The sequence below is a fragment of the Chiloscyllium punctatum genome, chromosome 11 (assembly GCF_047496795.1).
Source record: "Chiloscyllium punctatum isolate Juve2018m chromosome 11, sChiPun1.3, whole genome shotgun sequence".
In the NCBI taxonomy this organism is placed as follows: Eukaryota; Metazoa; Chordata; class Chondrichthyes; order Orectolobiformes; family Hemiscylliidae; genus Chiloscyllium; species Chiloscyllium punctatum.
The window spans coordinates 114,837,423-114,861,907 of NC_092749.1; the positions used below are offsets into that span (position 1 = coordinate 114,837,423).

Genomic DNA, 24,485 nt, shown 5'->3' on the forward strand with positions numbered 1-24,485 from the left:
GCAGGACTCAGTCCCTAGTTGCAAACCACATGTCCAAGAGGACTGACTGATTAAAGATCATCTCAGTGAAGACAGAACAAATCAGTTAGGGGGTGGGAAGGGGTTAGTGTGGAAGGTAAACAGCACAGAACAGTTAAGCTGGATGGTCTGTAGGTACTGTAAATGCTACTTAATTCAATGCAATGTAATTCCCTTTTTTGAAGTTACTATTGATTGTGTTTCCCCTGGGTTTTTTGTCAGTGCATGCAAGATCAAGTCTCTGTTTGTGAAGACAAGAGTTCTGTCTGTATTTTGTACTTTTCACTCAGTTAACTTTATGAATGTGAGGCAGTTTTCTCTGGACTTCCCCTTCCACCCTCAAGTGACAAATTCATAACCTCTCTGATTGTGAAGTCTCCTTGCAGTTTTTGTGTAGTATAGAACTGCAGGGAATCATAGCCGAGTTGAAGTAGGCAGATATCTGCCATGTTTGGTCCGATGCAGAGAACTATGAGGTGATGCATTTTGGTCAGAAGAACATTGAAAGACAATATAACTGGGGGTACAATTCTAAAAGGGGTATAGGAGCAGTGGAACCTGGGGGTCTCTGTGCACAGATCATTGAAAGTGGCAGGAAGGTGGAGAGAACAGCAAGTAAAGCCGTGAATGTCCTTGGATTTAGTAATCTTGGCCTAGAGTACAAGAGCAAGGAAATAATGTTGAATTTGTACAAGAAACCTGTTAAACATCAGCTGGAGTATTGTGTACAGCCTTATGTGTCACATTGTAATAAAGATGTGAACATATTGGAGACAGGACAGAAACAATTTACAAGAATGGTTCTAGGGATGAGAAACTTCAGTGATGATAGATTGAAGGAATGCTGTATTACTATGACTCGAAGTCGGAGCTGTTCTCTGTGGAGTGAAGAAAGGAAAGAGAAGTCTTCACAGATTTTTCAAAATCATGAGTGGGGCCTGGGGATACAGTAGATAGGGAGAAAGTCTTTCAACTCGTATAAGTACTAAGATTTAAAGAGGTCTACAAAAGAAGCAGGGGTAATGTGAGGAAATATTAACACAGTGAGGAACACTGCTTGGAATCATGGTGGAGGCAGGTTCAGTTAGATATGCCAGAGGGCATTGGATGGTTGTTTGGATTAAAAAGGTGTCCAAAGGGACAGGGGAAGCAGGAGATTGGCATTAGGTAATGAAGCACATTTGAAGAGCTGGTTAGGCATGATGGGCTGAATGGCCTCCTCGTGTGTCCTCCCCATAATAGTAGAGAGTGGCACAGGACAGCAGCAGCCCCCTAGTACCACGCCACCCCCCCCACCCACACACGGGCTCTGAACCTGCCATCCATGAGGGGACAGATGGGGGAATGGGGAGGGGGGGGGGTGCAGGAAGAGGAGGGGAAAGGGGGTGATGAGGAGGAGGAGAGGAGGGAGTGAGGCGGAGGGAGCTGGCCAACTTTGTGAACTACAGCTCCCAGGATGCTGTCCGCTGGAGCTGACTCGGGCTCTGCTGGGGGAGGGAGAGAGGGAGAGGAGGGGTTAGACACAGTCTGGCTGCAGGGAGGATAGAGAGAGAGACAGAGACAGAGAGAGGTCCCCTCTCCCGGAGGACAAGGAGGCTTCAGCTGGCGAGAGGCTGGGGTTTGCGCATTAAACAAAACAAACTCCAGCCCCACACTGACACCAAAGACCGAACCCGGTAAGAAAAGTTGCCTTGGAGCTTCCTCGGGGAGAAGGGGATGTTCCAGACTGGGTGTGTTTGGAGATTGCTTTGGCTCTGATCTGAAACCCCATGTTGAGAGCGAACCTTTCCTTTCTTCATTGTATTTATGTGGCTTAGACTGAGCGTGTGTTTCTGCAGCAGTGTGTGTGTCTGAGGGTGTGTGTGTGTGTATGTGTCTGAGGGTGTGTGTGTGTCTGAGGGTGTGTGTGTGTGTATGTGTCTGAGGGTGTGTGTGTGTCTGAGGGTGTGTGTGTGTGTGTCTGAGGGTGTGTGTGTGTTTCTCTCGCTCTGTACCTCCTGCTGGTTGAGCCGCTTGCCCCCTGAGTTGGGCTGAGGGGGTGTGGGGGTGGGAGGCACATTCCGCCTGAGACTCCACACAAAGAGGCTCCCGCAGCCCGGGGGCCAGAGAGACGCTCCACACCGACAAACGGCTAATGATTCCGGACCACCCTCCCACGGAATGATAGCTATGAAAGGAAGCGGAGCTCACAATACAGTCCGGATCAAAACTGATTGAAAAGACTGACCATTCACAGCGGTAGCAAGAAGCGAATTAAAAAGACCTGCATTTTTATAGCGCTTATTGCGTCTCGTAGCGTCCTGCAGCCAATGGAATGCCTTTTAAAGTGTAGCAGCTTTTGTAATGTAGGAAACGAGGCAGCCAGCGTGCGCACAGCAAGATCCCATAAGCAGCAGCTGGTGATGACCATATCATGTGTTGTGCTGTTGTTAGGAAATGGCCTGTTTTTCTCAGAGGCGGATGCGGGGGAGGGGAGAAGCACAGATTTAGAGACTTAGAGGAAGCCGTTTTTCACGGAGAGAATGGTAGGGTCTAAAACAGACTGAGGGCCGAAACCCTCAACTCATATTCACCTGAATTCACAGAACCTAAAGGTTAAGGACCAATGCTGATAAAATAGGATTAAGCTGGGTATCTCATTTTTCAGCCAGCACAAGAGATTATCTGCCATAAAACCATATTGGTTATAGCAGCAGGGATAACTGATCTACTTCAAGAAGCTATGAGATCCTTTACATCTGTTCAATGAGGCAAGGGTCTCAATTTGACACTATCTCTGACAGTGCAGCGCTCCCCTCGGGAGTGTCAATCTTCTGCTTAAATCCTGGAGTGGGATTTGAATCCAGAACCTCATGATTCAGGGGTGACTGTGCTACCCCACTGAACAACTGCTGATACATTGACTTGTCTGGAATCCAGCTGTTCTATGCTTGAACCACTGAAGGCATGGCTCCCTGCTACTGGACACTCTAGGCTGGGAAAGATGAGAATGGAAGAGGCTACTTGATCTTTGGAATTATCTTTGTGTAACTAACATCTTTCAGAACAAGCCATGCCACAGAATGTCTGGAGACATCCCAGATCCAGGCTTTGGCACCAGCTGGATCTGATCATCACCAGACATGACTCTCTCACAGCATTCTCAGCACAGGCTGCTACCACAATGCTGACTGTGATACAGATCACTTCTTGTTAATGCACCACAATCAGGCTACAACCCTCAAGGTTTTTCCATTCAAAGCAGAAACGTGTCCTTGTATCAGAGTCAGTCATGCTGACCCAGAACAAAAAACCAATAGTTCCATGACTTAATAGAATAGGCACTTTTTGGCATTCCCACACAGAATGAAAGAGCGAAATGGGACATACTTCAGGACAGTATCCACAACACTGCACTCTCATCATGTGGGAAACAAGAGTAAAAAATGCTGACTGATGTTAACCTCAAATTATTGTCTTAGTATACACCATAGAAGCTAAACAGTCTTCTCATTAATCACAAGAGAGAGCCGAATGAGAAACTCTGAATACTGTAAGAACTGCTCAAAGGAAAGTTCAAGACACTGTTTGGGAGCGTGCTGTGACTGCTGGGTTCAACTGCCAACATATTCAGATGTCCTTCAACACTAGGAATGTCAGGGGCATGTTTGACAGAATCAGAAAATGAAGAGGTCCATCAGCAAAGAAAACAGCTCTGTTGATAATGCAATAAACAGTTGGAGAGATGGGTGAAACATTATATTGAGTCGTACTGTAAGGAGAATACAGTCACTGAAGAAAGTCCACCAGAGATGGACCTTAATCCACAGTACAGAAACTGAGCAAAGCTATTTTTTTCACTTCCATGGTTGAAGCTCCAGTTGGCAATGCTGAATTCACTGAGCATGGGGAACTGGCATTCCTGTAGCATCTACATGAAAAGAAACCCAAACATGTAAACAGAAAGCAGGAATTTTCAGCATTGCTTCACCTGAGGTCCACTGAAGATGTTACCTAGTAAGGTAACAAAATGTCTGGAAATGAACCGTTCAGCTCAGCGAGCAAACCTACATCCAAAGCTTCTACATGGATTTTTATCACTGCTGCAAGGAGGAGGCAGTGCCACAGGATATGTGTGATACAAAGGTTGTGAGTCTGTATGAGAACGAGTATGGTCACAGTAATTGCAACAATTATTGAGGCAAAACAAAATCTGGAAAAACTCAGCAGGTCTGGGAACATCTGTGGAAGGAAAGCAGAGTTAATGTTTTGGGTCATGTGACTGTTCTTCAGAACTCCTGTAGCACATCATGGGAGGAGAAGTATTCCCAAGTGTTGCTCTTGCTAGACTAGATCCTGGTTGAACTTATTTACCCTGAATCCCAAGGTGTTTTCACAACTGGTAGATTTTCAGGTGGCATGATCACTTCTGTACAGCAGCTGGAAGGGAAATATGGTGAACAAATTTATCATCACACCTGTTTACAATGGGCTAAATGGACTCCTGTTCTGTCAGTCTCAATTGTGCTCTCATAACGTGGCTTCCCATTTTGTTTGTGTAGCTGCTAGCTGTCCTGCATTTATTTCCATTGTGCCCAGTTCTTTATTTCTAGAAAATATTGATTTTTGCTTTATTTTAATAGTGAGATTTTAAGGATTGCAGTAAGTAAATCAACTTCCAGGTGATATAGAGAAAAACTATACGGTGAAAGTGTTTGACAAAAAGTGTCTTTGACCTGAAACATGAACCATTTCTGTCTCCATGGTGTTCAAAGTTAAAAATCACGCCCGCAAAGTTATAGTCCAACACATTTATTTGGAAGCACTAGCTTTCAGAGAACTGCTCCTTCATCAGGTGGTTGTGGACTGGGATTAATAGGATTGTTTGCAATCCACGGTTGTTTGCAGACCTGTGGTGTATTTCCAACATTCTCAGATTTTATTTAGAGGTTTTGTAGTGTTAAATCCTGTATATTGGTGACAGAGTTGTAGACCTAAATATTTTTTCTGCTGTATCTCCCCCATCAACTGTAAGTGACGTGATAGGATTTCGTATTTTAAAAAGATACAATATTTTATAGAAATGTTTATTCAATATACACACATTTCTTTTCCAACTGCACTAAGGATGTACCTGCACCAATGGGACTGTAGCAATTTAAGAAGGTGGCTCATCACCACTTTCTCTGTTGCAATAAATGTTGGCACAGTTCGTGATATCTACATCCCCTGGAAAAACGTGTGCATCTGGGGGAATCTCGATGCGTCTGGTAATTGCGTTAGGGTGAATTTATTGCTAACATGCTGTAAAAGCAGAGAGTTGTGCTGCCCTTGATTGCAGCTCCTCTTTGCCTGGAGATGTGCAGTCACACAGCCACACTTGTCTGTCTAGCACCATTCTCACACATCAGTGGAATCCGTCTGGAACCGCTTTGTACCATTTATCATCCTGGGTCAACCCCTTCTTCCTGCAGCCTTTCATGTAGTGCTCTAAGAAGGAAATCTCTATCGCTGTTCCAGCTCCAAGGCACTGAGATTTTCATATCTGGGTAATAGTTTTTTTTATACTTTGCAGTGTTAAGTAAATCTATGTGCATGTGGAATTATTAGCATTCTGGATGCAAACGCCTCTAGCAGATTGTGTTGTTGGTTGAGGTGGATGGATCATGGATTGACCAAGGGCTGGTTTTCCAGCTGCCAGGGGATGGGGCGGGGCCAAGAGGTCACATGTTCCGGGATGGGGTGGGGGCGAAGCGCAGAGGTCACGTGCCCCTGGATGGGCGGGGTAAGCGTGCATCGCGCGTGATGACGTCAGGCTCTGGAACAAAATGGCGGGTCGGGCCCGGGTGCTCGTTGAGCGTCTTTAAATTTTCGTATGGTCCACGGAGCGGCCCCCAGAGCACGGCGGTAAGATAGGGCAGCCCGCCCCCGCCCCCCCCCCCGCCCCCGACCACCCACCCCGCCCCCCCCCGCCCCCCGACCACCCACCCCGCCCCCCCCCGCCCACACACCTCCCCCCCGCCCCCGACCACCCCCTCCCCCCCGCCCACCGACCACGCCCCCGCCCCCCCCCACCCCGCCCCCACTCCCTCACCCCCCCACTCCCTCACCCCCCACTCCCTTACACACACCCCCTCCCCCCACGCCCCCCGACCACCCCCTCCCCCCCCGCCCACCGACCGCCCACCGACCACCCCCCCCCCGCCCCCACCCCGCCCCCCCCACACACCTCCCCCGCCACACCCCCTCCCTCTCGCACCCCCCCATCTCACACCCCCCACACCCTCTCACCCCCCCCCTCCCTCACACCCCTCATACCCCCCCCTCCCTCATCCCCCCCCCCACACTCTCACCCCCCCCACCCTCACACCCCCCCCCTCCCTCACACCCCCCCCCTCCCCTCACACCCCCTCCCTCACACCCCTCATACCCCCCCTCCCTCATCCCCCCCCCACACTCTCACCCCCCCACCCTCTCACCCCCCCCCTCCCTCACACCCCTCATACCCCCCCTCCCTCATCCCCCCCCCACACTCTCACCCCCCCCTCCCTCACACCCCCCCTCCCTCACACACCCCCTCCCTCACACCCCCCCCTCCCTCACACCCCCCCCCTCCCTCACACCCCCCCCTCCCTCACACCCCCCCTCCCTCACACCCCCCCCCCTCCCTCACACCCCCCCTCCCTCACACCCCCCCTCCCTCACACCCCCCCTCCCTCACACACCCCCTCCCTCACACCCCCCCCCCCACCCTCACACCCCCCCCCACCCTCACACCCCCCCACCCTCACACACCCCCCACCCTCACACCCCCCCCACCCTCACACCCCCCCCACCCTCACACCCCCCCCCCACCCTCACACCCCCTCCTCCCACACCCCCCCCCACCCCTCCACCCCCCACCCTCACACCCCCCCCCACCCTCACAACCCCCCCCCTCCCTCACACCCCCCCCCCACACACCCCCCCCTCACACCCCCCCCCTCACACCCCCCCCCTCACACCCCCCCCCCTCACACCCCCCCCCTCACACCCCCCCCTCACACCCCCCCCCTCACACCCCCCCCTCACACCCCCCCAACACTCTCATCCCCCCCACCCTCTCACCCCCCCCTTCCCTCACCCCCCCCCTTCCTCACCCCCCCCTTCCTCACCCCCCCCCTTCCTCACCCCCCCCTTCCTCACCCCCCCCTTCCTCACCCCCCCACACTCTCACCCCCCCACACTCTCACCCCCCCCACACTCTCACCCCCCCCCCCACACTCTCACCCCCCCTCTCCCTCTCACCCCCCTCTCCCTCTCACCCCCCCCCCACCCTCTCACCCCCCCCACCCTCTCACCCCCCCCACCCTCTTACCCCCCCCACCCTCTTACCCCCCCCCACCCTCTTACCCCCCCCACCCTCTCACCCCCCCCCACCCTCTCACCCCCCCTCCCCTCTCACCCCCCCTCACCCCCCCCCTCCTCCCTCACCCCCCCCCTCCTCCCTCACCCCCCCTCCTCCCTCACCCCCCCTCCTCCCTCACCCCCCCTCCTCCCTCACCCCCCCTCCTCCCTCACCCCCCCTCCTCCCTCACCCCCCCTCCTCCCTCACACCCCCCCCTCCCTCACACCCCCCCCACCCTCTCACCCACCCCACCCTCTCACCCCCCCTCCCTCACCCCCCCCGCCTCCCTCACCCCCCCCTCCCTCACCCCCCCTCCTCACCCCCCCGCCTCCCTCACACCCCCCCTACTCTCTCACCCCCCACACCCTCACACGCACACCCCTCCCCCCACGCCCTCCCACTCCCTCACACACACACCCCTCCCCCCACGCCCTCCCACTCCCTCACACACACACCCCTCCCCCCACGCCCTCCCACTCCCTCACACACACACCCCTCCCCCCACGCCCTCCCACTCCCTCACACACACACCCCTCCCCCCACGCTCTCCCACTCCCTCACACACACCCCTCCCACGCCCTCCCACTCCCTCACATACACCCCCCTCCCTCACATACACCCCCCTCCCTCACATACACCCCCCTCCCTCACACACACCCCCCTCCCTCACACACACCCCCCTCCCTCACACACACCCCCCTCCTCACATACACCCCCCTCCCTCACACACACCCCCCTCCCTCACACACACCCCCCCTCCCTCACACGCGCCCCCCCCACTCCCTCTTGCGCCCCCCCCCCACTCCCTCTTGCGCCCCCCCACTCCCTCTTGCGCCCCCCCCCACTCCCTCTTGCGCCCCCCCCCACTCCCTCTTGCGCCCCCCCCCACTCCCTCTTGCGCCCCCCCCCACTCCCTCTTGCGCCCCCCCACTCCATCTCGCGGCCACCCCCACCTCCATCTCGCGCCCCCCCCCCCCACTCCATCTGGCGCCCCCCCCCACTCCATCTGGCGCCCCCCCCCACTCCATCTGGCGCCCCCCCCCACTCCATCTCGGGCGCCCCCCTCCCACTCCATCTCGGGCGCCCCCCCCCCACTCCATCTCGGCCCCCCCCCACTCCATCTCGGCCCCCCCCCCCCACTCCATCTCGGCCCCCCCCCCCACTCCATCTCGGGCCCCCCCCCCACTCCATCTCGGGCCCCCCCCCACTCCATCTCGGGCCCCCCCCCACTCCATCTCGGGCCCGCCCCCCACTCCCTCTCGCGCGCCCCCCCCACTCCCTCTCGTGCGCCCCACCCCCCTCTCGCGCCCCCCCCTCCTCCGCCCCCACTCCCTCGTCGCGCCCCACCCCCACTCCATCCCGCGCCGCTCCACTCGATCCACGCGCCCCCCCCCCACTCCCCTCTCGCGCGCCCCCCCCCACTCCCTCTCGCGCCCCCCACCACCCTCCACTCCCTCTCACCGCCCCCCCCCTCCACTCCCTCTCACGCCCCCCCCCTCCACTCCCTCTCACGCCCCCCCCTCCACTCCTCCTCTCACGCCCCCCCCTCCACTCCCTCTCACGCCCCCCCCTCCACTCCCTCTCACGCCCCCCCCCTCCACTCCCTCTCACGCCCCCCCCTCCACTCCACTCCCCCCCCTCCTCACCGCCCCCCCCTCCACTCCCTCTCACGCCCCCCCCCTCCACTCCCTCTCACGCCCCCTCTCACGCCCCCCCCCTCCACTCCCTCTCACGCCCCCCCCTCTCACGCCCCCCCTCTCACGCCCCCCCCTCTCACGCCCCCCCCCTCACGCCCCCCCCTCTCACGCCCCCCCCCTCTCACGCCCCCCCCTCTCACGCCCCCCCCTCCACTCCCTCTCACGCCCCCCCCTCTCACGCCCCCCCCCCTCTCACCCCCCCCCCTCTCACGCCCCCCCCCCCTCTCACGCCCCCCCCCCCTCACGCCCCCCCCCTCACGCCGCCCCCCCTCACGCCCCCCCCCCCCTCACGCCCCCCCCCTCACGCCCCCCCCCTCACGCCCCCCCCCTCACGCCCCCCCCCTCACGCCCCCCCCTCACGCCCCCCCCTCTCACGCCCCCCCCTCTCACGCCCCCCCCTCTCACGCCCCCCCCTCTCACGCCCCCCCCTCTCACGCCCCCCCCTCTCACGCCCCCCCCTCTCACGCCCCCCCCTCTCACGCCCCCCCCTCTCACGCCCCCCCCCCTCTCACGCCCCCCCCCCCTCTCCCCCCCGCCCCCCCTCTCACGCCCCCCCCTCTCACGCCCCCCCCTCTCACGCCCCCCCCTCTCACGCCCCCCCCTCTCACGCCCCCCCTCTCACGCCCCCCCCCTCTCACGCCCCCCCCCTCTCACGCCCCCCCCCTCTCACGCCCCCCCCCTCTCACGCCCCCCCCTCTCACGCCCCCCCCCTCTCACGCCCCCCCTCTCACGCCCCCCCCTCTCACGCCCCCCCCCCCCCTCACGCCCCCCCCCCCCCCCTCACGCCCCCCCCCCTCACGCCCCCCCCCCCCTCACGCCCCCCCCCCTCCACGGCCCCCCCTCCACTCCCCCTCACACATGCCCCCCCACATGCACTTCCCTCCCTCAAACCCCCCTCCCTCATGCCACCGCCCACTCCTGCACACACCCCCCTCACATCCCCACTCCCCCTCACGCCCTGCCCCCACTCCCCCTCACAGCCCTGCCCCCACTCCCCCTCACAGCCCTGCCCCCACTCCCCCTCACAGCCCTGCCCCCACTCCCCCTCACAGCCCTGTCCCCACTCCCCCTCACAGCCCTGCCCCCACTCCCCCTCACAGCCCTGCCCCCACTCCCCCTCACAGCCCTGCCCCCACTCCCCCTCACAGCCCTGCCCCCACTCCCCCTCACAGCCCTGCCCCCACTCCCCCTCACAGCCCTGCCCCCACTCCCCCTCACAGCCCTGCCCCCACTCCCCCTCACAGCCCTGCCCCCACTCCCCCTCACAGCCCTGCCCCCACTCCCCCTCACAGCCCTGCCCCCACTCCCCCTCACAGCCCTGCCCCCACTCCCCCTCACAGCCCCGCCCCCACTCCCCCTCACAGCCCCGCCCCCACTCCCCCTCACAGCCCCGCCCCCACTCCCCCTCACAGCCCCGCCCCCACTCCCCCTCACAGCCCCGCCCCCACTCCCCCTCACAGCCCCGCCCCCACTCCCCCTCACAGCCCCGCCCCCACTCCCCCTCACAGCCCCCGCCCCCACTCCCCCTCACAGCCCCCACTCCCCCTCACAGCCCCCCCCCTCCACTCCCCCTCACAGCCCCCGCCCCCACTCCCCCTCACAGCCCCCGCCCCCACTCCCCCTCACAGCCCCCGCCCCCACTCCCCTCACAGCCCCCGCCCCCACTCCCCCTCACAGCCCCCGCCCCCACTCCCCCTCACAGCCCCCGCCCCCACTCCCCCTCACAGCCCCCCCTCCACTCCCCCTCACAGCCCCCCCCTCCACTCCCCCTCACAGCCCCCCCCTCCACTCCCCCTCACAGCCCCCCCTCCACTCCCCCTCACAGCCCCCCCCATACCCCCTTCACACGCCCCCAACACAATCCCCCCCACACGCCCATCCACACGCCCCTCCGTCACATGCCCCACTCGCCCACACGCCCCCTCCCCTCGCGCGTACCCCCCCATGGCCCCCCAATCCCCCCCCTCACGCCCCCCACTCCCTCTCGCGCGCGACCCCCCACCCCACTCCCTCTCTTGCGCGCGCGCGCCCCCCCCCACCCCACTCCCTCTCTCGCTCTTGCTCTCGCTCGAGCACGCCCCTCCACCCCACTCCCTCTCTCGCGCGCGCGCGCCCCCCACCCCACTTCCTCTCTCGCGCGCGCGTCCCCCCACCCCACTCCCTCTCACGCGCGCCCCCCCACCCCACTCCCTCTCACGCGCGTGCCCCCCCACACCACTCCCTCAACCCTTCACTCCCTCACACACTCAACTCCCCACTTCCTCAACTCACTGCTATCCATGTGCATGTCCAGCAGTTTCTTAAATGTCCCCACTGACTCTGCTTCCACCACTACAGCTGACACCACTGATGTCTCCTTTATACCTTCCTCCTAATATCTTCAAACTATGACCCCTCGTACCAGTCAATCCTGCCCTGGGGAAGTCTCTGGCTACTGACTCTATCTATTCCACTCATTATCTTATATACCTCGATCAGGTCTCCTCTGTTCCTCCTTCTCGCCAGACAGAAAAGTCTGAGCTTATTCAACCTTTCTTCATAAGACAATTCTCCAGTCCAGGCAGCTTCCTTGTAAATCTTCTTTGCACCCTCTCCAAAGCCTCTGTATCTTTCCTATAATAGGGCGACCAGAACTGGACTCAATATTCCAAGTGTGATTTCACCAGGGACTTGTAGAGCTGTCGCAAAACCTCACAGCTCTTTAAACTCGACCCCCCTGTTAATGAAAGCCAAAATGCCATGTGCTTTCTTAACAACCCTATCCACTTGGGTGGCAACTTTGAGGGATCTCTGTACTTGCACACCCAGATCCCTCTGTTCCTCCACATTGCCAACAATCCTGTCTTTAATCCTATATTCAGCATTTGAGTTTGACCTTCCAAAATGCATCACTTCACATTTATATGCACCTACGCTCCTTCGCGCACTCTCGCACGTGCTCTTTCTCACGCACACACAGCCCCATTCCCTCCATGCTCTCTCTCACGTATCCCTCCACACTCCCTCTCACACACCTCCCTTCCTGCCACTCACTCCCCCCGTGTACCCCCGAACCCCTCAACCCTCTCCCTCACAAACACCCTTGCACTCTGCCGTCTGCTCACTCCAGCCCCCAAAACCTCTTCAAACAAAGAGCCAGGCTTGATCCACATGCCTCTGCATCACTCACTGAAACCAAAACACACAACTAGCCTTGTCCCGAACCCACTGCTCCCACCTCAAATCTTCCTCTTTTTGAGTCTCTGACCCCTTACTCTCAATCCCGTTTTCTCACTGCCCCTCTTTTAGCCCCGTCACTATTCAATCATTGTCCAGGCAGGCTGCTTTTCAGGTTGAGGTGAAATACTGAATTTGTTTATTGCCCGGTTCTAGAGACATACAGCACAAAAACAGACCTACTGTGAATTTAGTTTAAAAGAATACAAAAGGGAAATCAGTGAGTGTTTATGATCAAACATTAATGTTCAATCAATATTTTGAGTGGTAATGGTGGTAATAATTGTAATATAATGACTGAGGTAGAAATCTACTCAACATTCTCAGCTAACAGGCATTACATTCTGGTAGTATGAAGTTTTGCCCAATGCTAGGAATTGTTGGATTTATCCATGTAGAGATGATATCTCTTGTTGAGTTGGTTCTTCCTATTGGCAGATGACAGATTGGAGGCCTGTGACCAGTGGAGTGCCACAAGGATTGGTGTTGGGTCCACTACTTTTCATCATTTACATAAATAATTTGGATGTGAGCATGAGAAGTAACAGTAAGTTTACAGATGACACCAAAATTGGAGGTATAGTGGACAGCGAAGAGGATTACCTCTGATTACAACGGGATCTTGATCAGATGGGCCAATGGGCTGAGAAGTAGCAGATGGCATTTAATTTAGATAAATGCAAGGTGCTGCATTTTGGGAAAGCAAATCTTAGCAGGACTTCTATACTTAATGGTAAGGAATTAGGGAGTGTTGCTGGACAAAGAGACCTTGGAGTGCTGGTTCATAGTTCCTTGAAAGTGGAGTCGCAGGTAGACAGGATAGTGAAGAAGGCGTTTGGTATACTTTCCTTTATTGGTCAGAGTATTGAGTACAGGAGTTGGGAGTAATGTTGCGGCTGTACAGGACATTGGTTAGGCCACTTTTGGAATATTGCGTGCAATTCTGGTCTCCTTTCTATCGGAAAGATGTTGTGAAATCTGAAAGGGTTCAGAAAAGATTTACAAGGATGTTGCCAGGGTTGGAGGATTTGAGCTACGGGAAGAGGCTGAACAGGCTGGGGCTGTATTCCCTTTAGCGTTGGAGGCTTAGGGGTGACCTTATAGAGGTTTATAAAATCATGAGGGGCATGGATAGGGTAAATAGACAAATAGGGTAAATAGGGTAAATACCTGGGTGGGTGGGGGAGAGGAGAGGAGAGGAGAGAGTCCAGAACTCAAGAGCATAGGTTTAGGGTGAGAGGGGAAAGATATAAAAAGAGGCCTAAGGGGCAACTTTTCCACGCAGAGGGTGGTGCATGTGTGGAATGGGCTGCCAGAGGAAGTGGTGGAAAATGGTATGATGACAACATTTAACAGGCATCTGGATGGATATATGAATAGGAAGGGTTTGGAAGGATATGGGCCGGGTGCTGGCGTGTGGGACTAGATTGGGTTTGGATATTTGGTCGGCATGGATTGAAGGGTCTGTTTCCATGCTATATATCTCTGACTCTACAGTAAATACTGATGACTATATTTGTGAATGAATATAAATACAGAGTGCAGGATTCGAGGTGAATAGCAAAAGCAACTTTTACGCAAAGCAAAGTGTTCCCAAATGTAGGAACCATCCTTTTTAAAAATAATCACTTGTGATACATGGGCATCGCTGGCTGAGGTAGCATTTATTGCCTTTCTCCAGTGCCCTTGAGAAGGTGGTGGTGAACTGCCTTGCTAAACAGCTATGGTCGATGTTCTGTCAGTAGACCAACATTGCTATTGGGAAGGAATTCCAGCATTTTAATCCAGTGACAGTTTGGGAATGGTGATTTATTTCCAAGTTAGAATGGTTAGTGGCTTAGAAGGAAACTTGCAGGTGGTGGTGTTTCAATGTAGCTTTTGCCCTTCTTCTAGGTGGAATAGTTATGCATTTGGAAGGTGCTGCCTCAAGATCTTTGGAGAATTTCTGCAATGCATCTTCGAGAGAGTACACACTGCTGCTACTGAGTGTCAGCACCAGAGGGAATGCATGTTTTTAGATGCGCGAATGAAGTGGGTTATTTTATTCTGGATTGTGTCAAATATCTTGAATGCTGGAGCTGCAATACCCATCTAGGCAAGTGGGGAGTATTCCATCACACTCCTCAATTATGCCTAGTATATGGTTTTGGGATATCAGGAGTTGAGTTGATTGCCACAGTACTCCTAGCCTCTGACTTGGTTTTGTAACCGCTATTTGTATAGCGAGTCCAATTGAGTTTCTGATCAGTGGTAACTCCCACGACAGTGGGGGGGCAGAGGGTATTTGTATGCACAAATGTTACTTGCCACTTGTTAGTCCAAACCTGGATGTTGTACAGATCTCATAGCATTTGAACATGGATTGCTTCAGTATCTGAGGAGTCACAAATGGTACTGAGCGTCCCCAGATCTGAACTTTATGATGGAAGGAAGATCATTGATGAAGCAGCTGGAGATGGTTGGGTCTAGGACAGTACCCTGAGGAACTCCTGCAAAGATATCCTGGAGCTGAGGTGACTGACATCCATCAACCACAGCCACCTTTCTATATGCCAGGGATGACTCTAACCAACGGAGGGTTTGCCTCCTAATACCCACTGATTCTAGTTTTGTTGGGACTCCTTGATGTCACACTCATGATAGTAGCCTTGATGTAAAGGACTGTCACTCTCAACTCACCTTTGGAATTCAACTCTTTTGTCCATATTTGAATCAGGCTGTAATGAGATCAGAAGCTGAATAGCCCGTGCAGAACCCAAATGGTGTCTCCAAGCAGTTTATTGCTGAGCAGGTGCTGGTTGGTAGTGCTATTAGTGATGCCTTCCATCACTTTATTGGTGATTGATATTAGACTGGCGCAGTAATTGGCCGGTTTGGATTTGACAAATTTTTCACCTTTGTTATATGCCAGTGTTTTATGCCAGAACAAATCTTCTCAAAACTCACTAAGTGTTTTAACTGTACAGAAACAGCTTGGCTCAGGAGTGGCAAGTTCTGGAGCACAAGTCTTCAGTGTGATTGCTAGAATGATTTCAGGACCCAGTGCTTCCAACCATTTCTTATATCAAATAGAGTGAATGGAATTGGCTGAAGACTGGTATCTGTGATGCTGGGGACCACTGGAGGAGGCTGAGATCCATCATTCAATCGGCACTTCTGGGTGAGAATTGTTGTGAATGCTTCAGCCTTTTTCACTAATGTGCTGGGCTCTTCCTTCATTGAGGGTGGGGATATTTGAAGAGCAGCCTCATCCTGAGAGTTGTTTAATATATCCACGACCATTTCCACTGGATGTGGCAGGACTGCAGAGTTTAGCTCTGATCTGTTGGGTGTGGAATCACTTCTGTCTATCAAAGAATAAAGAAAATTTATAGCCCAGGAACAGGCCCTTCAGCCCTCCAAGCCTCAGCCGATCCAAATGTACTGTCTAAACCTGTCGGTCAATTCCTAACCATCTGTATCCCTCTGTTCCCCACCTACTCATGCATCTGTCCAGACGCACCTTAAATGACTCGACCGTGCCTGCCTCTGCTGGCAACGTGTTCCAGACACCCACCACCCTCTGTGTGAAGTACTTGCTGTGTGTATTCCCCCTTAAACATTTCACCTCTCACCTTGAGAGTGTGACCTCTTGTTATTGAATCCTTCACCCTGGGAAAAAGCTTGTCTCTATCCTGTCTATACCCTTTATGATTTTGTAGACCTCAATCAGGTTCCCCCCCCCCCATAATCTCCTTTTTTCCAATGAAAACAAACCTAACCTACTCAACCTCTCTTCATAGCTAGCATCTTCCACACCAGGCAACATCCTCATAAACCTTCTCTGCACCCTCTCCAAAACATCCACATCATTTTGGTAATGTGGCGACCAGAACTGTACTCACTTGCTGCTTATGCTGTTTAGTAGAAAGCGAGGACTACAGATTCTGGAGATTAGAGTTGAGAGCTGGAAAAGCACAGCAGTCAGGCACATCCAAGGAGCAGGAGAATCAGCAATTCCTGATTTCTGATGAAGGGCTTATGCCTGAAATGTTGATTCTCCTGCTCCTCAGATGCTGCCTGACCTGCTGTGCTTTTCCAGCACCACTCTTGCGACTGCTTATGCTGTTGGCCATGCAAGTATTCCTGTTTGGTAGCTTCATCAAGTTGACACCTCATTTTCAAATATGCCTGGTGTTGCTCCTGGCATACCCTCCCACACTCTCCATTAACCCACTGGTCCTCTGGCTTGATGGTAACAGTTGAATGGAGGATATACTGGGCTATGAGGTTTCACAATGTGTTGGAGTACAATTCTGCTGCTGTTGATGGCCCACAGCACCTCCTGGATGTCCAGTCTGAGTTATGTCTGTTCAAATTCTGTCCCATTTAGCATGGTGATAGTGCCACATAACACGTTGGAAGCTATTCTCAGTGTGAAGGCAGGACTTCATCTCCACAAGGACTGTGTGGTGGTCAAACTTGTCTCTCGATAACTCAAACAAGGATTTTAGTCTGCCTTTTCTATGGCCTATTGCGTTAATAACCAGAATTGCTACACAGCTAGTTTCTTCAACTCCATTTTAACGTTTTACCGTTTAAGGTGTAACTATTTTTAACTTTCATTTAGTTTATGGTGGATTCCGACCTCAGTTTTCTTGCTGGCATTAGTGCATTGAAGTTTGTAATGCTGGTTTAAAAAAAATTGATTGAGATTATGGTTTGTTGTAAGTGCAGTCTTCTATGGTGTAACTCTCATAATCAAGTTTGTACATGTCACTGTTTTCATTGTTTCTGCTCGTCTGTCACAATGCTAAATTTGTGCAAACTTTAAAATGCTACAGCCATCGAAATGTCCCATTCCAGAAGGAAGATTACTTTTGTCTTTAGTCCCCTCACTTAAAGTGATTGGTGTAGATGCTGAAGCCTGTCTAATTCTCATGCAAGTGATTTATTTTATGCTGTCTTAAATGGAACAGCATTATGGATCGAATAACCTCCTGGGAATCCATTTCAAATGAATTTTGTTTTAAGCTAAAAATGTAAATGATTGATTGTTTCTTGATTTAAGTGATTGCTAAAATCTACAAATGGACTAATTGATGTCCTTAACTCATCAGAAACTTTACAATTAAAGTGATTGCAAAGACCCTATTAAAAATACCCTGTGTTGCAACTGGAAAATAGAAGCTCTACAATTTTTGAACAAAAGCAGTAGGTGTGTAAGTATTGAGTAGTGCAGACTTGGAATGATCTTTGCAGTTTGTATGCCTCATTTCAGCTGGTATAAAATCAGGGAGGTAGATTTCTTTCAATGAAATATGTGAAAATTGTGCCATACTGTTAACCATGTGTTCTCTAACACCAAAATATGTGGATATGTAATATAAATTAATTTTTCCTGTATTATTTCAGGTAAATTCCACAAAACGCATTTCACACTTTAAGCTAGTTTCAGTTGAGATCTTTTGGTTTTGTTTCCATCCTGAAACAGTTATGTTTTCCATGTTGTCAATCGTTGTTTAGCAACTTTACTCTCATATTTTGTCTTTTAAAAAAATTGTTCATGGGATTAAGGTCTTGCTGGCAGGTGCAGCATTTATTTTCCATCCTTAATTGCTCAGAGAACAATTAAGAATCGACTACATTAATGTGGGTCTGGAGTCACATATAGCCAGACCAGGTATCAATGGAAGAATTCCCTCCCTAAAGAATGTTTGTGAATCAGTTTCTTTTATATCAGCTGACAATGGTGGAATAGTTGCTTTTTTTTTTAACCATTCGAAATTTTTATTGAATTCTGATTTCACCATCTGCCTTGGTGGAGTTCAAACCCATGATCCTTAACACTTGCCTGGGATTTGAGATTACTGGTCCAGTGATGTTACCACCATGACGCTGCCACCTCGTGTGTCAAGGAATGTAATGTGTTTACAATTCGGAAAGTTTTACAAGAGAATGGAGAGTTGGACAGAACTCTGCAAACAGATGCTGTCTTTTCATCCTAGTTTCGGGGTGGGATTTCTGAAGTTGTGTCTGAGCTTCTTTTTTTTTAATAGATATTTTTATTAGAAATTTAACATTTTTATAAGTTTACAAAGATAAACAAAACTCTCATATACAAACATTGATATACAATTAAATCAAATATACAATAGCCAAAATTTAACAAAAGAAGAAAAAACAAAACTCAACTGTCTACTAATCTAACCTACAACTAACCAAAGTGTATATTTAAATCTCTTACATGCTCGGAATGTGTTAACATCAGATGTAATAAACCCGTATTTGTGTGGGATTCCTCTCCTAAGGGGCCCCGGACCAGCCAGGTTTGTAATCTCAATTAAATAAAAGCCCTTGTTAGGGTAGCTGAAATATCTGTATTTATGTAATTCAAGAAGGGCTGCCATATTTTATAAAATAATTCGTACTTTCGGTGCACCATATTTGTAAGGAAATCAAGGGGAATACATTCCATAATTAATCTGTGCCAATTTGAAAGTCCAGGGCGGCCCTCAGCCACCCAGTTTACCAAAATATTTTTCCTTGCACAGAAAGAGAGAATAGAAAATAGTCTCTTCCCGTACATGTCCAGGGAGGGAAAGTTCGAAAAGCCCAAAAGGAGAGATACAGGGTCCACTTTAATTTCCATTCCTAAAGTTTCTGTCAGGGTACTTGCTACTTTAGTCCGATATCTACAGATCTTTTGACAGGGTGTCTGAGCTTCTACTTTGTAAATAATCCCCGTTTCCAATGTACCTGATTTGAGAATAATAATTGTTTTTAGCAAAAAAAAATACTGACCATTTTACTTCTGCCACTATAATCTGACTTGGAAACTATATAGCTGCAAACGTTCCCATTCTTAGTGAAGATGCATGTGGCATGGATTAAATATGTCTTCTTGGGCCTTTGCTTCTGTGAGCCCAGAGATCGGAGGTTGTTTGCATCTATCCAACTAAGGAAAACACTTCAGTAATTTTAAACCTGCCCTGTTGATGTTTATGTTTGCACTTTCCAATGGACATTGCTGCATAGTAAATAGGACAAAATACCCTTATGTTCCATTTCTATCATCCGATAATTATCCTTCAGTTATAAAATAATTCTTTATTCCATTGAGTATAGGCCAGCTCTCGCACAGAGCAATCACTTGCCTCCTCCCCACATTCATGCAGTTCTCTGCCCTAAGCATTTATCAATGCCCTCCCAGACAGTATCACTGAATTGGTATTCATGCCGCACACTCCAAGTCCTAACTAACTGAATGTGTTGAAAAGCTATTTCTTGTGTACCCCCAGTATCTCTTGGCAGTAACCCCAAATGTATGCCCTATGTTTATTAATCTGTAACTATTAAAATAGTCTTTTCATGTAAACTCTGTCTGAACCTCTCAAACACCATCTCTTCTCAGCCCACTTTTCTCTGCTGAGAATAGCCCTGCTTCTTATGTCTATCCACATAACTGCAATCACTTATTTCTAGTACAATTCTCTTAAATTTCCATCATATCCTCTGAGGCTGATACAGTATTAGTTTCCTGAAGTGTGCTCCCCATTAGTGGTAGCAAGAGGCTGAGCAAATGTTTTATATATCCAGCATGACTTCCTGGCTCTTGCTGTCTGCTCCTGTATATAAAGTTTCTAGTTTGTCTGCTTTATTAACTGTTTTTTGTTAACTTTTTGTACCCTGTTTTCTTCAATCTTTGAGTCCACACACTCTCTCTCTGTATATCTTTGTGTGTCTCTCTCTTATATACTCTCCATTTAATAGTGATCAGGTGAAATTTGGAATGCTGCCTTTTGCAAGGAGAGACTTTTGCCTTTGTCTAATTGAAGACTCCTGAATAATAGTTTGAATTACCAGCTATTTTGAGCCTTCAATCCACTGGTGAAATTTTATTCTGCATTTCCCAGAAAGAAGAAATGTGGAATGAATAAATAATCTACTTGCAATCTATACCAATATTTTGGCAAACACAATATTCCTCTGAGAAAAATAGATTTATCCTGAATCTATATTTGAATTATAGTCAAAAAATTGTCAGCTGATAGTTTCCTCAGTGAATCTGGCAGTGAATAGTCGATTTCAAGTCCAGGATGGTCTAAATTCAATATTCCTATGTAAGGTTTTGATTAGCTGGGATATGAGCGATGTTACAGTGGGGCTTATTACCTCCATTAGAAAGAACTGAAAATTAGCTGGAATTCCTGCCCCTCTTTGGAATGGTTGAAGTCTGCAGGAAATAGATATTGGGCACGTACACATTATCTGAAGATAGGTTGGCAGTTGACCTTTTGCAGTTCCTTTTTTTTAATTTAAAAAAAAAATGGCCATTTATAGGAGGCAAAGGAAGAGGAAAAGATATAAAATGGTGAAATAAGGGGGAGAAGGTACCGTATTGATGCTGTCTCTTTAATCATGAGCACTGACATTTCTAGTTCCTCAGCTTCCAGAATTATCTTCTCTTCAGTGTCTGTCTAACCCAAGCGAACTCTGTTGTATCTTAGAGGCGTGAAATTAGATTTGAATTGCTTGCAATGAATTTGCATCTAACCAAGATTTCTACATTAATAAGTGCAATGCTAATTACACATTCTAATTGAGTGGATGAAAAAGATGCATCAGTTTGTAAAGTATGTTGGTGGATGCATTATTCCAACAATTTATTCTGCTTTCTGTGATTTTTAGGTTAATAGCAGTGATTTGAATTTGAATAGTTCCAAGCTATAAGTTTGCTTAATTAAAAGTCTTTTGAGATAACTCTCCATGTTAGGTTACAGCAGCTGTTTAGTGAGCAAGATCTGCAAGAAGACAATTACTTCAAGAATGCATACATCAGACACAGGCCAACTTTTGTACTTGCCATACCTTGTCTAAACTGAAACTCTAAGGGATACTAATGAGCCTTGTTTCCAACTGTTTATTGTCTCTTCCTTTTCCCTACCCTGTGACCCATTACCACGAAATGCAATGCTGATTGTTGTTTTTTTCCATTAACATTGCCATTACTTTTCATGTTTTGATCATGGCGGTCACTAAAGCCTTAATTGTTTAAGCAACATTCTGTTGCAGCTGGAGCAGATGACTTTGAACAGTTAAAAATGTCTGTAGGTTAAAAAAAAGGTTTTCAAGCCCCGACTAGTCTTATTCCTATGTTTCATTAAAATTGAGTGTTTACCAATGGTACCTAACAAATATTAAGTGTATTATACTAAAGGTGCCAAACTTTAATCAATATGTATAGAAAACGATGGACAATTTGGCAGCCTTGAATTGAGTTCTGCCTAATGACGAGTACACATGTGTGCGTGTGTGTGTATATGCTGAACTTTAATGTTGGAAGAATGGAGCCTCTTTCCTGACATTTAACATTTTCTTTTTGCTTGGAGCTTTGAAAACATTTCAATGTGCAGTGTTAAGCGCTTGCCTCCTGAGGTTGATCACGTATCCCCTGCCTTTTGTGCATTCTGCACAGTAACATTGTTGCTATCATATTAAAATCAACTTAAACTTATTTGTATCACAGTAGTAGTGAATTTGTAGTACAGTAGGTGATTTGTTTTTGATCTGGGATTAGGTCAGAATTATTATCCTTTTGAGTAATGAAACAGGATGTATAAAATATATCTTTGTTCTTTTTTTAAAAATCATGTTTTTTGATTGGATTATGATTATTTCCGGCTTATCAAATTTTTCATTGTGTGGGTGGTTTCTTTGTTGTAACCATGTGGCTGTATATGTGCAAGTCTTACATTTTTAAGTAAGCTCAGACAACAAATCTACTGCACAGATGTGATTTTGGTGTGGAATTTTACAATGTGTGTACCACCTAATGATCTGGTTTGATGTTGATTTGTACAATGTAACATCACATTAAAACAGCTTGTCAGACTTTTTTACTATTCAGTTTGAATAATATGCAAAAATATTCATTTTCATCTTTAGCCATATCATAGTTCACATTTTTGAAAGGAGCATTTGTGTGGTTCATTCACCAAATTATTTGGAGCAAGATTAACTGTGTTAATGTTTGCTAGTGATTAAGTTATGGTGAATTCAGCTTTCCTCTTGGAAGGCATACTCATTGAGAAAAGAAAAAGGTTAGATAGGTTTTTTAAAAAAGCACATTCTAGGCTACCTATTACAAAACAACTTGGAAATCTACCTTGTGTGTAGATTGTGATTGCTGCCGTTAACTCTACAAAACAGAAATTATAACACAATTTATAAGCACTTCCCAGTTTGCTTAATAAATGGCAAAAGTGATTTAAATTTATCCGTTTCCTCCCTCACTCCCATCAGAGGTGTTGACCTGTCGCTTAACAATCTTTCATCGATTACTTCCTAGTACCACATCTGAGTTCCCAGTTTTCATATCATTGTAGGCTTTGTGGGTTAGCAATGTCAATCATATGTACATTGTCAACAGATTAAGAGCAGGAATAGTTTTTTTCATTCTCTATATGCGCGCACGCACATACACACACACACGCACGTTGAATGTTGAGTTCAGTCACAGTGCTCCTGCTACATCCTGGACTAACAGTTAATTCAGAATAAAGTTCAAGATTTCCTTTTTTTTTGGTTGAAGTATACTGTGCATCAAGAGTATTTCTGTTCCAAACCCAGGATTGAACCTGTATAACTGAGGGCTTCAGCATGAAACGTTGATTTTCCTGCTCCATTGGATGCTGCTTGACCCGCTGTGCTTTTCCAGCAACACACACTCAACATTAACTAAAATTAATGTCTATTTTGGTTGTGGTTTGATATTTAACTTTTGAATACAGATGAGCACACTGGGCCATAATCTCTACATAAAGCAAAACACAGAATTATTCTGAATCATTTGTCTTTTGCCTTTGCACTTAGCTTATTCATACTTTGATCTACCAGGGAGGATGTTCAATTCTAAATGCTGCAAAGTGGACAGCAACTGAAGATGTTTAATACTGTGCCAAATATTTCACATTGAGATATCCTCTTCACTTCTCCAGTTATCAGTTGAATACTTTTTTGTTAGGTTGCTGTGAATTAACTTCAGTCTGTCAGGCAGAGTGTCCCGTATTGTTTGGAATAACCAACAGTTGCTGTTTTCACCTGGTAATATTCTGAGACCCAATGTAGATTCTAAACGTTTTATGAAATCAAAGCTAAATTCAAAGTACTCATCCTGAGGTTTTTCATAATCTGATAATTTAAAACAGATTTATTTAAATTCAAGTAGCTTTTCAAATAACATGGCAGGTACATGACATTACAATCTGTATTTTAATGCCCTCAAATAAACTCCCTTTTCTTGCTATTTGTACTGCTGCTTAGACTTCTATTGTCAGTAAATAGTCATTTCGCTTTTCCTTTTTGACAGGTGCTTGGGCAAACACATATTTTTTTCCTGGGAATTTAAAGAAGGTGGCTCCACATAATTCATGGTCTGTGCATTATTATAATGGATGCAGGCTTATGCTTCAATTAACCTGCATTGTCAATTTAACATCTGGGCATATAATTGTAGGTCATTATAATCCATAGCCACCAAACACATTCGCAGTATAATTTAAAACAGCTGTCGCAGGACCTCAGACCTGCAACCACTTTTCTTATCTCTTTGTGTATCTTGCTGTTGGCATACCACATTCCCTTCCCCATACACTGATCCCGGGTGTGTACCAGACACCCTATTTTGCTGACAGCTCTGTGATCCTTCTTTCTAAGGTAATGGATTTGGGGGTTAAAAATAGAAAATCCTGGAAAAACCTTTTTCCCTTTCACTCGAATAGCACTTTTCATTTTTATTTCTTATCTCCAGCATCTGCAGTATATTGACTATATTTTAATGGATTTTAAAAACAATATTCTGTCTTAGCGTTTTTTTTAAAGTTGGTATGTACATCAACTGGTTTTGATTTATTCTTTGCCCTTTCACCACTTAACCTCTTTGAAATTAATCTGTTTAAGGGATTAAAGGGTATAGGGAGAAAGTGGGAACAGCATATTGAGTTGGATGATCAGCATGATCATGTTGAAAAGCAGAGAGACATGAGGAGCTGAATGACCACGCTTGCTCCTATTTTTCTTTATTTCTATAATCAGGAACTCTGAAATTTAGCATATGTTACACTAAAGTACAACTTTGCCAATGCTAAACCAGCCCATCAGCTATCCCCAACCTCTAGCGCACATTCTGTATTTGTGTGGCTTTGAAC

General features: G+C 49.3%; 1 protein-coding gene across 6 annotated transcripts in view; it reads left to right on the forward strand.

The window, feature by feature from the left end:
• Window positions 1-1,539: 1,539 nt before the first annotated feature.
• The window catches only part of peli1b (pellino E3 ubiquitin protein ligase 1b), a 50,656-nt gene continuing 27,710 nt past the window's right edge, over window positions 1,540-24,485 (forward strand). Inside the window, exons 1-2 of one of the 6 annotated variants that reach the window (XM_072581569.1) lie at window positions 5,792-5,904; window positions 12,454-12,517. The gene's annotated coding sequence lies outside the window, so the exon portion shown is untranslated. Of the gene's footprint in view, window positions 1,695-5,791; window positions 5,905-12,453; window positions 12,518-12,823; window positions 12,845-15,360; window positions 15,458-24,485 lie in introns of those variants that run through there. The other 5 variants (XM_072581567.1, XM_072581571.1, XM_072581568.1 and 2 more) reach the window with 5 other exon arrangements.